General features: G+C 40.1%; 1 protein-coding gene and 1 long non-coding RNA gene across 4 annotated transcripts in view; both read right to left on the bottom strand.

Moving 5' to 3' along the window:
* Window positions 1-16,045, bottom strand: part of golga3 (golgin A3) — a 158,303-nt gene that overhangs the window by 40,290 nt on the left and 101,968 nt on the right. The window lies entirely within an intron of this gene.
* Window positions 7,712-10,892, bottom strand: LOC114668492 (uncharacterized). The gene is made up of 3 exons (XR_003718888.2): window positions 10,823-10,892; window positions 8,270-8,329; window positions 7,712-7,904 (listed from the first exon to the last, which is right to left on the bottom strand). It is a non-coding gene; the product is annotated as an uncharacterized LOC114668492 (long non-coding RNA).

Genomic DNA, 16,045 nt, shown 5'->3' on the forward strand with positions numbered 1-16,045 from the left:
ATTGATTCTAAATTGGCCCTGTATGAATAAGTATTTGTGCTCTGAAGGCCTTGTATCACACGGTTGCTTCTTGCCTTGTCTCAACTGCTGTTCACTGCCTTAGATAATTACATTTTCTTTTGGGAGTCCTTATGCCTTTCCAATGTTGAATGTTGTAATTTTACCTATTTAAATTCCATATTTTGATTATTTTAATAGCTGGGATTTGAACTTCTGGCTGTTAATCATAGCAGATCATAAATTTTACTCCTGCATTATGTCCCTTTCTGCCCCTCATTGTGGGAATCCAGCATTTAACACAAATGCCCATGACCACTCCTGTACCAGAGTAACTTGCTCCCCAGTAACCAACCTACTGGGATTTTGAGACAATGCGGGTTCTGCTCCATGCTCCCTTCTTACTTTTGGGAGCCCTGAACCGGACACCAGTCATGTCACTGATGAGTTTAGCAGGGAGGCACAACAAAAAAGGAGCAAGGGGATGGTGTTTAAAAAAAAAAAAAAAAAGTGCCAAGTGCTTTTATTAAAAATCAAAACAGTGTCCAAATAGTGCAGTGCTTTAATTTCTCCTAAATAATCCATTAAAACAGTGAAGTAGAGATTAAAAATTCTTTAAAACAAGGTTAAAGGTATAGCTGGATCTAAAATTTAAAGCAGAGTGCCCTTTTACCTGGCGGCTCCCCTGCTTCTCCCATCAGGCTTCTCAACAGGGGAGTCCCCTTCAGCAGACGGGCTCTCCCATCAACTGGTCTGGAGGCTTCCTGATCCCTGGCTTCGGTTAAGCTCCCTCCAGACAGACTGCTTCCCAAGCGACCAGGATGCGCAGACAGGGGCTTCTCCTTCCAAGCCTGCCACCTCCGCTGTCTTCTGCAGCGAGCCATCCTCCTGCTGGTCACTCCCACTCCTCAGAACACCAACTGCCTTTGGCCAACATTTAACACCCCACTAGATCTCACTGTCCAGCTGCCTGTGAGTGCTTGCTTGTTCTCACACTGCTCTCTGCAACCTCTTTTCCTTCAACCCCCTGCTAACCACCTCTATTATGGAACAGCTGTGGCAAATCAGCAGCTTCTAGGAACAATTTGATGCAGATGACTCCACCCCTATGCACTTAAGTGAGGTTTGCCTGCATCACAAATCACCCTGGCAACTGATCAGCCACACCTAGTGTTTATTATAAACCTGGCCCTTTTGACACAGGCTGTGGTATAATGGGTCCACAGCTCAGGTGACCCTCTGAACAAGAGGTAAAGTGGAGAATAACCTGTGGAATGATTCAGTTATGTTAGAAGTTTAAAAAAACCTCAAATATGTGGACTGATTTTTTGGTCTCAATTCTTAAGGTTTGAGACAATTGCGTCAAGTTCTAGCAAACCTTTCACATTATCCCATTCCCGGTGGGTGATATGGGGCGGTCCTGCTCTTCAAACCATAAAAGGCACATTGAAACTTGTGCTCCTAACATCCAATTAGAATGAATCATTTCTGAGATCCCATACCTAAACATCCATTCCTTTAAAGCACTGACCACAGTTATTGCTCTTTGTTCTCATGTTGGCACTGTAATAGTGAACTTTGCAAACACATCTGTAATAAGACATCAATTCCAGCTTGTGATGGTTCAAGCAAAGAAAGCCATGGTGACAACTTCCAAGGGCTTACATGCTCTCAATGTACCCACTGCAGTTTAATCCTTGGGTTACACATCCTTTGATGTATGGTGTAAAACCTGCGATAGCATTGTTTTACCAACTGAAAAAAATTCAATTATACAACTGGAGAACCACATCTTCCTGTGCACTCTTACACAACAATCTTTTTCCAATCTTCCCCTCATTCACCACTGTACAGAATCCCAGCTTGTTCTAGAATTTGATAAGGCAGTGGTAAACATTGTCCATGTTGACTCCTTACCCCATTGAGGCTGGGTGGCTTACTTTTCCAAAAATAGAGGAATCTTCCAATAATTTCATCCAAATCTAATAAACTTAGCTGTTCCTGTGAGAATTCTAGCAAGAACGACACTCTGCAAAGCATAGTCTAAATCTTTAGATTCTTGTGTAATGCATCCTTTAACACTTGCAATTGTTTGCACAGAAGTAGATTGTAGTTCAGGAGATGTTATGAAGCCTCCTACCTCTTGAACAGAAGATGCATCTGCATTACCATTCTTTCCTGGTCTGTAAATATCAAAAATCAGGCCAACTAAGAAACCCATCTTTGCTCTACTGCCCCCAACAACCATCTGCAAATAAGTTCTGTAAAGACTAAATTTCCTTCCCAAAGTGTGGGGCTTCAGTTACTGCCCATTTCAGGGCAAGAAATTGCAGCCATGCTATGAAGCATGTATCTACTTGCATATGCAATTGGTCTGAGCTTCTTGATCCTGTGACAGAACTGCTCCCAACCCTTTGACTGGCTTCTCCAAACCACAAGTCTGACGTTTGTATATGCCAACATTGGGGCAAGATTAACTTGGCTTTTAATTCCTCAAAAGGCAGCTTTGCAGTCCTCATCCCACAATTGCAGCAAATGGACCTGTGGAGATGACCCAACCTTTCTTATTTTTAAAATCAAATCATTTCATACAAATACTGTAGATCAATTTTTAACAATAGGATTAAAACAAAATCAACCCCCAGACCATGGCCAGCAGAGTAAAACAAACTGCTAGTAAACCTTTCCTATTGTTACCAGCCCCTTGTGTAGCAAAGTTATGTAGAGGGGCTACAAACCCTACAAGTTTCCTCAAAGTCAGTTTTTAAACCCCATTTTTAGAAAAAAAACCTGCCCAATACTTTAGTTTTGCTAGGGTTTACTTTTAAGCCAAATCCTTTAAGGCACCCAAATACATGGTCCAGTCTGTATGTTCCACAACTGTGGCAGAAAAGAACCACATCATCCAAGTACAGCAATAATATTCTCTTCAACTATTTTAAGTTACTTGGGGCATTGCAAAGTCCAAATGGCATTTGATTAATCTCACAAGCCAAATGGTGTACAAAATGCAGTTTTGGGCCCTTTTTGGCAACTGGGCCCTGGTTGTATCCACTTGCAAAGTCCATTAGAAAAAAAATGACCACCATTTAAGGCATCCAAAGATTCTTCAATCTGGGGGAGTGGAAAGTCATCTTGTTTTTCCATTCTGCCATCTGTAATCCACAATTGAGGGAACCATCCTTATGGGTCAAGTAGGGGCTGCAACTAACCACCTTTGTTCTGAATGTGCCTCAACCTTCATATTCTCAGACTTCCACATACAGGAACTTTGAGGTAATTCAGCAGGAGATTCCCATTGTATCCCAAATCATGGTCACCAGTGGACCAGATGCAGGTTTTTCAAACCTTTAACCTTTTCCACCTGACCCTTATCAAGCCCTGGAAAAGAGGCATTTCTCACCATCTCTTTAGTGCTTCTCTACCTGTACTTAACTCACATTAACTAGCTCCCCCCCAAAAAAGGGACTGGTTTCACAAATGACCACTTCTGCTCCACTCAACCTTGCCCACTGCATTTGAGTTGACAACCACACATCCTTTGCCCAAATTTTAAACTGGAACATACCCTCCAACACCAGTATCTGTGCAACTACCATCTTAAGGGAAGCACCTTAAAACTGCTTCACACGGACTGAATATTCCAGCTCCTTTGCACAGTAGACACCTGCTGAGATTTGTGGCTCAAACCCATCTACTTTTACAAACCGACCATGGATGCCAGTAAAGGCACCTATTGTTCCAATGCCTTTACCATGTAGTGCCATATTGCTGTATACATGCCAATTATGAATTTTACCCCTTGACAAACTACAGAGTCATTCCAACTAAACCAGGAACTGCCCTCCATATTTCCCTAAAAGATGGATCACCAGCATCTTTCACCACCAAAGTTGCCCTTTAGAACTGGATATAGTGGCCATGGGTCAAAAGTTAAATAGCCCACATGGAATATCCAGCCCATTGGCTGCCTTAAGTCAAAGCCACCCACAATCAATTCCACACCCCTGGATTCAAAAATCTCTAAACAATGTCTCCTGGATATAGGATCGATGGTAACATTAGTAATGTGAGGGGTACCTGTAATGTTACTGTAGGACTCTGCTCAAGTGAAAGGTCAGACTCAATTGTGGAGCCAGTCATTTGGGCAGAGCCTGGCTTACCACCTATTGAAAAGCTCTGAACAGGAGGGGGTTAGTTCAGATACCCCAGCACCGGTCACCATATCCCAATTGTTCACCTCTTGTACTATAGCTGGCATGTAGTTCCTGCAGTTACAGGCACAATGCCCACTTTACTCACATTTAAAGCAATTAGGTTACCTGTTTACATCTGCAGATTGAGGTCACCTAGATTTACAAGGTGGTCCTACTCAGTTGCAGCTCTGTCATTGGTTAACCATTTAACTGTTCTTTGAGCTTCCACCATTTCAGATACTTCACTCAACTGTTCTGATTTCACTCTTACAGAATGGTAAATACTCCATTCCAGTACAATGGAAATGCCCAAGAGTCCCTCTCCTGCCCACACTAAACAAACAAGGTAAATTTAAATTGGTGGCAAATATTTTACTCCAATTTGAATTACTCCATTAATGCAACACTGGATAGTTGACAGTATAACAGGCTAAAATCCCATACATCTATTTGTTCATATCTGATCACATTTTCAGAAGTGGACATTTAAAAATCAAATGTCCAATTATTGAATTACTGACAAGCTTAGCCTCACAATCACATAATGTCCCAAGAAAGATGTAAAAGGGAAAGAGAGTGAATGAGCCAAATGGAGGCAGATGCAGCTGTTCAAACACTTCCTGCATTTACACCAGCATCTGCTTAAATGGTAGTCTTTTCTACTACTTCAGTATGCAATAGCAAAAAATCCTGAAAGAAAGATGTAGGAAATCAGATTTTTCTGCATTGCTAAATGTTAAGTTAGCCAGCACACACACTGCCCAATCGTCACAGTATTTGACTACTGCATAGGTAAACAGCTTTACAGGTTGTAGTTTAGGACAAATGCCATATTGTTAAACTTCCTGTCATTTTCTGTGTGTAAAAATAGAAAAAAAAATAACTATCCAAGAAATGTGCTTGGTTTTTAAAGCTTGTAGTTCAGGAGATGTTATGAACCCTCCTACCGCTTGAACAGAAAATGCATCTGTATTCTTTCCTGGTCTGTAGATATCAAAACCAGGCCAACGGAGAAGCCCATCTTTGCTCCACTGCCCCCAACTGTACCCAAGTCCTGTAAAGACTAAATTTCCTTCAACAAATGTTGAGCTTCAGTTACTGCCCTTTCCAGGGCAAGAAATTCTAGCTTCATAGCACTAATTATGCATGTTCTTCTGTTGGCTGCAATCTTCTACTTGCATATGCAATTGGTCTTCTGAGCTTCTTGACCCAGTGACAGAACTGCTCCCAACCCTTGGACCGGCATCTCCAAAACACACGTTTCACTGACATTTGCATATGCCAACATTGAGGAATTAAAAGCAAAGTTAATCTTTCGCCAAAGGCAGCTTCGCAGTCCTCATCCCAGAATTGCAGCTAAAGGGACCTGTGGAGATGACCCAACCTTTTCCTTTTACAAGGACATCCCATAAAAAGGATCAATTTACAATCCGATTAAAATTGATCAACCCCCAGAGCATGGCCAGCACAGTAAAACTGCTAGTAAACCTATTGTTCTTACCAGCCCCTTATGCAGCAAAGTGATGCAGAGGGGCTAATCCCTACAACAATTTCCCCCCCCTCAGGTTTTTACCTGATCTGTAAAACATTCCCCCTCCCCAAATACTTTAAAGAAAACCCCCACACACCACATTTGCTAGGGTTCACTTTAAAGACAAATTCTTTAAAGGCACCAAAATACATGGTCCAGTCTATGTTCCACAACTGTGGCAGAAAAGACCACAGCATCCAAGTACAGCAATAATGCTTGAAAGCGCTCATCCCAAGATTCTCACCAACTGTTGGAATGTACTGGGACATTGCAAAGTCCAAATGGCATTTGATTAAACTCAAGCCAAAATGTGTACAAAATGCAGGTGTCGGACAGCTGCTACCTGGTTGTATCCACTTGCAAGGTCCATTAGAAAATGACCACCATTTAAGGCATCCAAAGATTCAATCTGGGGGAGTGGAAAGTCATCTTGTTTTTCCATTCTGCCATCCACAATCCACAATTGAGGGAACCATCCTTACGGGCCAAGTAGGGGCTGCAACTCTCTCCAACCACCTTTGTGCTGTCGAATATGGGCCTTAACCTTCATATTCTCAAATTAGATTCCCATTGAAGTTCCCATCTGTGGAAGTCACATGCTAAATTACCTCATATCCCAAATCATGGTCACCAGTGGAAAACAGATGCACATTTTTCTAACATCCCTTTAGCCTTTTCCACCCCGACCCTTATCAAGCCCTGGAAAAGGGGCATCACTAGTGCTTCTCATCTTTCACCTGTACTTCAGTCATTAACCAGTCTCCCCCCCCCCCCCCCCCCCCCATTGGCCCCCAAAGGGGCCATTTCACAAGGGACCATTCTGCTCCACTCAACCTTGCTAACTGCATTCGAGTGGACAACCGCACATCCTTTGGGCAAATTTAAAACTGGAACATGCCCTCTAACACTGGTTAAAGTTACACACACACACACACTATCAGGAGGGAAGCACCTTAAACAGCTCCACAAGGACTGAATATTCCAGCTCATTTACACAGTAGACACCTGCACCATACCCACTTAGATTTGTGGTGGCTCAAACCCCCACTTCTACAAATCAGGATGCCAGTAAGGCACCTGTATACTTCCAATGCCTTTACCATGCAGTACCATATTGCTGTATACATGCCAATTACATTTATCCCTTGACAAAATGACAGAGTCATTCCAACTAAACCAGGAACTGCCCTCTAATTCCCCAGAATATGGATCACCAGCATCTTTCTCCACCAAAATTCCTCTAGTAGCTTCTGACCTATGGCCACTATGTCCAGCCCATTGGTTGTCTTAAGTCAAAGCCACCCACAATTCCACACCCCTGGATTCAAAGTAATTGTTACCATAGATCCCATATCCAGGAGACCTTGTACAGGTACCCCTCCCAGTACTACTGTCACTATAGGACTGCCCAAATAACTAGCTCCACAATTTAGTCTGACCTTTCACTTGGGCTGAGCCTGGCTGACCACCTCCTATTGAAAAGCTCTGAACAGGAGGGGGTTAGTTCAGATACCCCAGCACCTGTCACCATATCCCAATTGTTCACCTCTTGTACTATAGCTGGCATGTAGTTCCTGCAGTTACAGGACTGATGCCCACTTTGCTCACATTTAAAACAGGTAATTTACATCATAAGCAGAAGAACAGCCTTCTAAATCTAGGTGGCATCATACTCTGTTGCAGCTCTGTCATCGGTTAACCATTTAACTGCTCTTGCAGAGCTTACCATTTCAAATACTTCACTCAAAACTCCATTCCAGTACAAGACAAATCCCATGAGCCCCTCGCCTGTTCTGCCCACTAAATTTAGGTAAATATAATTAGTGGCAATTTTTACTCCTATTTGAATTACTCAAAAAAGTAATGCAAAGCTGGATAGTGGTGACTGTATAACAGGCTAAAATTCCATACATCTTTATTTGATCATACCCAGATAGTCACAACAATGGAGTTATTTTTAAGTACAATTTGAAAATCAAATGCGATAATTTATTGAAATACTGACAAACTTACAAAGTCTCCCAATCACAATGTCCCAAGAGTGAGGTAAACGGGAAAGACACGGAGTGAAATTGAGGCAGATGCAGCTCTTCAAACACTTCCTGCATTTACGCCAGCATATCCGTTTAAATGAATGGCCGTCTTTTCCACTACTTTTCAGTATGCAATAGCGAAAAATCCTGAAATAAAAAGACGAAGTCAATTTTCTGCATCGCTAAATTAACCAGAACACATTACCTATGCAGAACACTAAAATAATGTCAAATACTGTGACGGTTAGGCAAACTGCTTGTTTAGGCTACATGTAGTAGTTTAGGACAAATGCCACATCGTTCTCACTCGCTCGACACCAAGAAAATGAAAAAATATGAACTTTAACTACCCAAGAAATGCATTTGCTTTAAAGCAAACCAACGACGTAGGTTAAAGACGCTACCTTTCTCGCCATGTCTCCACATGAAGGGTAAGGTTTCGTAAAGACACCAACTACTTATGTCTGACGAAATGAAATACTAATTACAGAATTGATATGCTTTATACTTACATTCGGAGTAAGATGGCTCTGATGGAGAAGAGTTACAGCTGAATGCGTTGTAGTGAAGACCTAGAAATCGATGCGAGGGGAAGTCATTAAATTTAACTAGTTCAGATCACAGTACTGTAGTTTAAATTATACAAAAATTAGAAATTTATTGAATTAGAAATAAAGGTAAACCATTTTTAATGATTTTGCATTGCTATTTTCGGTTAACTTCACAAATGCCATTATTTTTATATTATATATATATATATATTAGTGCAATGAATAGCCTCTGCTCGTAAATCAAAAATCTGGCTTCTGACATACCAATTGTTTAAGCGACCGGCGTAGAGCATTATCATACATTATCAGCAAACTGATCCCTTAGCACATCAACCAACCACACTCCCGGTTTACAGCCTTGAACAATGACATTAATGCATGTTCTTGTAAGGATTCCCCTCAAAAAAAAAAAAAAAAAAACCTTTGCAAAGGAATGTGATCCTAAACATTTTGCATTTTCCCCAAACTTCCATGGGTTATTATGCTCAGCAATAGAACGATGTTTTCTGTCCTCCTGGGCCAGTCCTTCCAACTGTACGTAAAACAATCTGCTTGTTCTAATGGGGTCACCTGACAAGCATTCATAAGATGAAATTTCATCCCTCCATTCAGCAAAAAGTCAAGCAAAATTACACTTTGGCCAACTAAAAGAAAGATTACAATATGCAAGCTCGAGGCAACTCGTCTTGCATGAAGGGGCCAACGTTTCCTCAAAAGCTTGCATATTGTAATTTTTATTGGCTACAATAAAGGTTTAATTTTGCTTGACTTTACTACATTCATAATGGCTAACATGGTAAAACACCCTAGTACTACAGCCCTCCATTCACAGCAATAGAGCACTGGGCCCAGAAAAACATCCCACACTTCCTCACATTATGAGCATAAACCACTTTTACCAGGTTCCATGGAACCATCTCAAGTCAAACCCAACAATCTTTTTGCAGCAAATGGTTCAGATTCTCCTTTACCAGTCTTTCCATTAACACCTGGAGTTGTGGTGGTTTAGTATATGAGGACCTGAAGCAACATCTGCAGTCCAAGGCGCTACCCAAGATCTTCAGGCACACCCTAGACTCTTTAGAGCTGGTCACATTTAACTTTCCTACTACCAATCCAGATTTACACAAAAACTCAATTCACCTGTATTGTTCAACAAGGCTGCCAACTACACCAAATTTCTGTAGCAAAAGTCCAGCATTTAAAACAAAGGCTCATGCACTTAGACTCAAATTAGCAATTAGATACAATTCAACTCACCAAGGCTTGTAGGAGCACAAATGAACTTCCTAACATGAACAAAAAAAAAGAAAAAACCCACGTGAAATAAAAAGCAAATAGTACAAACAACAAAAGCCTTAGCACAGCATCTTTATCAACCACACTCCCGGTTTACAGCCGCTAACAATGACCTGTTAATGATTCCCCTTAAACCTTGCAAAGAAATGTTATCCAAAAACATTTTGCAATATTTCAAAACTTTTCCATGAGTTGTTACACTCAGCAGTAGAGTGATGTTCTCTCCTTCTGTGCCAGTCCTTCCAATGGTTTGTAAACAATCCGCTTGTTCTAACAGGGTCACCCCACAAGCATTCATAAGATGAAATTTCATCCCTCCATTCAGTGAAAAGTTACACAAAATGACTTATTGGCTAACTAAGAAAGATTACAATATGCAAGCTTTCAAGGCAACTCATCTTGCCTGAAGGGGCTGAAGTTTCCTTGAAAGCTTGCATATTGTAATTTTATTGGCCAACTAAAGTGTCATTTTGCTTGACTTTACTACATTCTTAATGACTAACATAGTACAACACCCTAGTACTACAGCCCTCCATTCACATAGCAATAGAGCACTGGGACCAGGTGGTCCCCAGAAAAATATGCCAGTTTCTCATTATGAGCATAAACCACTTCCTCTTTACCAGGTTCCATTGAACCATCCAAAGTCAAACCCAACAGTCATTTTCTTGCAGCAAAGCATCCTTTAATTTTCTCCTTTAGCAGTTTTATTAACACCTGGAGTGGTTGTTTCAGGTCCTCAAATACTAAAACACCACATCTGCTGTCCAAGGCACTACCCAAGATCTTCAGGCACACCCTAGATGACTCTTTAGAGCTGGTCACATTTTTACTTTACTACCAATCCAGATTTACACAAAAAAAAACTCTATTCACCTGTATTCAACAAGGCTGCCAACTACATCAAACTTTCTGTAGCTAAGTCCAGCATTTAACACAAAGGCTCATGCACTTCATCATAAACTAACAATTAGATACAACTCACCAAGGCTTGTATGAATACAAATGAACTTCCTAACATGCATGAAAACCACAAACCAAAAAACCCACGAACAAAATAAGCAAACAGTGCAACAACAAAAGCCAAACAATACATTGTGAAGAAAAACCATGACAAGCCCCCTTATATCACAAAAAAACCTTACAATTAGTTACTACAAAATAAACTTAAAATTCCCCCTACAAAACCCTTTAAAAAAAATAATAAAAACATACCATAAAACCAACCAGTTAAGGCACAGCTTTTACATCCTTGCTGCAAACACCCAGCTCAGCATTGCTCTCCTTGCACAGCTGCCTTGAGGTTGCTTCTGGGCCAATTTATACAGGTGGGTGGCTTAATTTCTTAAAGAGACACTCACACTATTTAGGCCATCCACTTTACTAATCCTACATAAATGTCACAATTGTCAAATCAGGAATGAGCGCAATATTTTTGTGAAGAGAACAATGCAAGTAACTCAGTTTTAATGCCCCCAGAACTTAAGTGTAAGTGTAAAACAGAGGACCTGGTGACTTCTAACAACCGAGGCAAATCTGAGCAAAATAGTAAAACTGTCATATTTATTAAAGACTAACGTTTAGAGCAGAGGTGGCGAACTCCGGTCCTGGAGTGCCGCAGTGGCTACAGGTTTTCATTCTAACCCTTTTCCTAATCAGTGACCAGTTTTCACTGGTAATTAACTTTTCCCCCATCACTTTAAGAGCCCTGTTAGAAGAGTTCAGCCCTCTGAATTGATTCCTTTCTTCATTAAATGACAGCCAAGCAAAAATGAGATGTGAAACGATCTAACAGATGACCAGTTAAACTGGGGCTTCAAACTCCAACCAATTTCACTTTAATCACTTTCTTAATGAGAAGCCAATTCTTGATGTTAATTAAACCCGTTATTTAATTCCATGGCTTGTTGCTGCTCACATTCTGTCACAGCACACATTTTGAAAACTGTTGTTTTTCTGTTTTTTCTAAGAGCACCGTCAAAATGTTTTGGTGACCTGAGAGATCAACCTTACTAAGGCCATCACCTCTTTAATTTCAGATATTGTGTAATGGGCACAGGGGAGCTGGTCATGTGGTGGCTTGTTTTGTGTCTCATTATTGTTTGGTTGCTAATTAAAGAAAAAGAAACAACTATGGGATCTGAATCAAGTTAATTAAAAGAAGTAATCAGCAGCAAAAACTGGTCACTAATTAAGAAGATGGTAAGAATGAAAACCTGCAGCCACTGCGGCACTCGAGGCCTGGAGTTCGCCACCCCTGGTTTAGATAAAAGTCTAAAATGGCCTAGCATTAACAACGATTTTTCAAAAGGTGTCATTCTAAGAGCATTAAGTAAACAATTCTGCAAGCCATTTTGATTTTCACTTGTAGGACACATTTATCATGATAGCATACTAGTGATGTACTTAGAGCTGGAGTAATAATTTTAAACTGCCAACAAAATAATTGTGCAGGAGCAGGTCAGACGTGTGAACCGATAAAAAACAATGCAGGATAGACAGATGGCAACAGGTCTGATTTTTTTAGGGACACTGGTAATGTAATCACTTTAAAGTACAGAATAAAGAAGATAATAATGGAAAATGCAAGTTAAATCAAAAGATGTTATTATGCTTACAGACAATAAAATAATACAACAAAAATGCACATCTTTGTATATAAGACAGGTATTGAAGTAAGGACTGAATGTTGTGAAAATCTTACATTTTGTAGAATAATGTGGAACATTATATTTTCTATTTTATCAGATAATAATAGTAACAAACCATATGTTTTGCATATCTTTGTGTATGTGAAACATAAATAACATCTAGCTTAAAAAAAAAGATACATGTGAGACCCAACCATGATGATGCTGAGTTGTAGTCAGACATGCTACCATCTGCCCTATTGTGCCTCTACTGTAGACTGACACTAAGATCCGCCTTTTCTGACTACAAAATTTAAATCATCATTGTGGTTGTCTCTCTGTTTTTTCAAGAACCAAATGCATTTTTATGCAAGGTTGGCCTCAGTGCCGTGAGGTTGACCGATTAGTCAAAACCATTTTTTCATTGATTGTCTGCAAATAGCCAAGAATTTGTCAGTGAGTCCATCAGAGAGCATGTATATGTCTCTCACAAACATGCTTGAAGATTTTTGAACCCCTCAAGGTGGTCCTCATTATTTTAGATATTGTAGGGATATTACACTGAACATTTTAACTCATTTATTATTAGACTATGACATTTAACAGATGACCAGATATTGTTGTGTGTGGAACACAACAACTGTTATCTGGACAGAGAAGTCCAAAATTAAACCGTACTTCCAGAACTTTTTAAGGTTGTCCAGGTGGTCTCTGGCAATCTTCAAAAGGGCGACTTTCATATTATTTTATAGAAGGAACAAATTCCTGGTGACCTGTTTGTAGATGACCTTTTAATTTAAGGTTCTTCTACTTGATCTGTGTGAGATCTGTGAATATCATTGTACCTGTTTCCTCTTGTATTATATCCCTAGAGAGAGTTTAGGAGGGCAGGGTTTTTGGCAGTGTTCCCATCACTTTAAATTCCTTCCACTTGTATGCTATTTTACTACAAGTAGGATTTTGAAATGGTTTTATAACCCAGTTTGACAAGTTTCCACCATTTTTCTTCAGTTCTGCTGATATTTCCTTAGTCCAATATATAATGCTAGACTTTTTTTCCACCCCCTCCAATCCATCCATCCATTCATTTTCCAACCCGCTGAATCCGAACACAGGGTCACGGGGGTCTGCTGGAGCCAATCCCAGCCAACACAGGGCACAAGGCAGGAACCAATCCTGGGCAGGGTGCCAACCCACCACAGGACACACACAAACACACCCACACACCAAGCACACACTAGGGCCAATTTAGAATCACCAATCCACCTCATCGGCATGTCTTTGGACTGTGGGAGGAAACCGGAGCACCCGGAGGAAACCCACGCAGACACGGGGAGAACATGCAAACTCCACGCAGGGAGGACCCGGGAAGCGAACCCAGGTCCCCAGATCTCCCAACTGCGAGGCAGCAGCGCTACCCACTGCGCCACCGTGCCGCCTGCCCGCCCTCCCTCCAATCTGATTTTTCAAATCTTCAGTTTCAATGTTTAGCTTGGTTAATTGGTTAACATTCCACCAATTGACTCACTTCACCTTGTATTAATTGAATATAAATCACAGGACCAATGAATAGTATAAGAAAACTATAGGAACAACATTAGTTAGATACCTCAGAGTGACAAAAGTCTTTTTTGAAAAATGTATCCTGAATGTGTTCTAAACTCTCCTAGAAACCAACAATGAAATAAACAAAAGCTTTCTGAAGTTAAACTGAGAAGTTGCAATCATCTCCTTGACAGTAATGATCAGGTATATTAATCATCAACACCTGTGTATTTATTATTCGTATTAATATACTTATTAATTAGGAGCAGCTCATAGATTGAAAAATCAAGGAAGAGTCTAGAAGATAAGGAGTAGTGTAAATGTTTAGAGAACTAGCAACAAGTTACTCATACTTTAAAAACGGCCTGTTATGCCCTGGCCGTGTCATTAACATTTATCGAAATAAATCGGTTTCCCGTAATGGTTAATCACGTGTAAGGGTAAGACTGCAACCAAAAAAATCACACAAAAGTCAATTATCCACTTAATCCCTCTTTAATATTAAATTATGAACGTGTTAATATGGAAACACTGACGCAGCTGTTTTGATCTTTGTGCATAATTATTACCAAACGTATTGCTGAAAACTGGAGAAATTGTGAAGTTTTAACCAAATGTTACCGTAATCGAATCATCGGAGCCGGCCCGAAGCATTAGCGAACTAAGTGACTGCTTTGGGCTCCCGAGGCCGCCAGAGGGCCCCCAAGACCGCTTGAAATGTCCCATACGAGAACTTTTTTAAAATTACTATTATTGGAATTACAAGGTTCTAACTTGCAAAACATGAAAAGAAGAAGCAGTAAATTTCAAGGAACATAAACAGTTTATTCATAAATTGTTACAAAGCACAAACTGGTGTTGTAGCAGTGTCTGCATGTACTGTTGGCTATTAGATGCTTTCTACAGTTTAACTGGTCTTGTTGTCTGATACGACAGACCTTTCTGTTGTCAGTCTCGCCAAAAAGCAACTTCTCGGGTCTCCCGCTTTGCCAGGATTACAGAGCACCCATCATGTTATTAAAACGAGGAAATACTTTGGATGGCACAAATGAACGCTATTCCCCAATTTCTGTATGATGCAGTTTACTCGGAACATACTGGAAAATTGCTGCATTTTAAACTTAAAATACAGTATATGTAATTCTGCATGGCGTCGGACATAAAATGTGATGTATAAATCGTGACGTATTCTGGCATGGACCCGTGTCGCTCAGATTTAACGTACGAGATTTATTCAAAATCTCATTAATTACTACGTGTTACTGCCCTGCAGTGAAGCAGTGTGGCCACATGACAAGGAAATGGGAAAAATGACGGATAGAACTTTATAATCTTAAGGGAACATATTAATATTTTGTGACATATTATGTCTACAGTAATCACACAAAAACACAATGTCATGTTAAGCTTGTGTGAGCTGGTGTCACGAATCGTGTGCATTTTAAAGGACATTACTTTATATTGGATGCGATCAGTCAGACTAACATTAGGTTACAGTCTTCTCTACGTCGAAAAGCTGCAAAAAATATGTCACAGAAAAGGACATATCCTTCTGGAGCAGAGAAAAGAATGAAAAAGAAAATAGAAGACGAGAAAAACGGCAAGATAATGGTATGTTGCTCGAAGAATTTCAGCATTTCACCATAATCACTTGCTAAATTGCGTTATTCAGTTCAGTCAGGGTATGTTCGGCTAACGTTAGCTAGTTGGGGGGTGAGGGGGGGATTCATGACAAGGATACAAACGCATCTGTGTCCTCGTTAAATCAATGTATGCCATAGACCCAGTTTCTGACAAAAAGTTAAGTTTATATATATTATTTTATAAAAGATGCATCGGTTTAGAACGGCATCGACTATGTCAACTAACCGTGGCAGCCCTGCTATTCGGGCATCAACAACAAAGTTGGCCGTCAGATCTCTTATAATGAGGTCATAAATGACTTTGCGTCCAGAAAAGCCAGGAAAGAGAGATTGTAAAGTGACAGTGAGGTAGATTGTAAGAGGAAGAAATAAGAATATCTGAAAAAGAAACAAATGCCTTACATTTTACTTTGGAATTTCTTTGCACGTCTGTACATAGTTTTCATAATTATTCAGCTTTATATTTTATTGTTGGAACAGTTAATATAATGTTGTTACAGGCTCTTCTTTTCATTTTATGACATTATTTATGTTTTTATTTAATTTATTTGATGTTGTCTTTGTTTTGGGTTGCATTTTTTATTTTTAAAATAAGTTATTTTATTTCATTAGAAGTTGAT

This window comes from Erpetoichthys calabaricus, chromosome 18 (assembly GCF_900747795.2).
Source record: "Erpetoichthys calabaricus chromosome 18, fErpCal1.3, whole genome shotgun sequence".
NCBI classification, from domain to species: domain Eukaryota; kingdom Metazoa; phylum Chordata; class Cladistia; order Polypteriformes; family Polypteridae; genus Erpetoichthys; species Erpetoichthys calabaricus.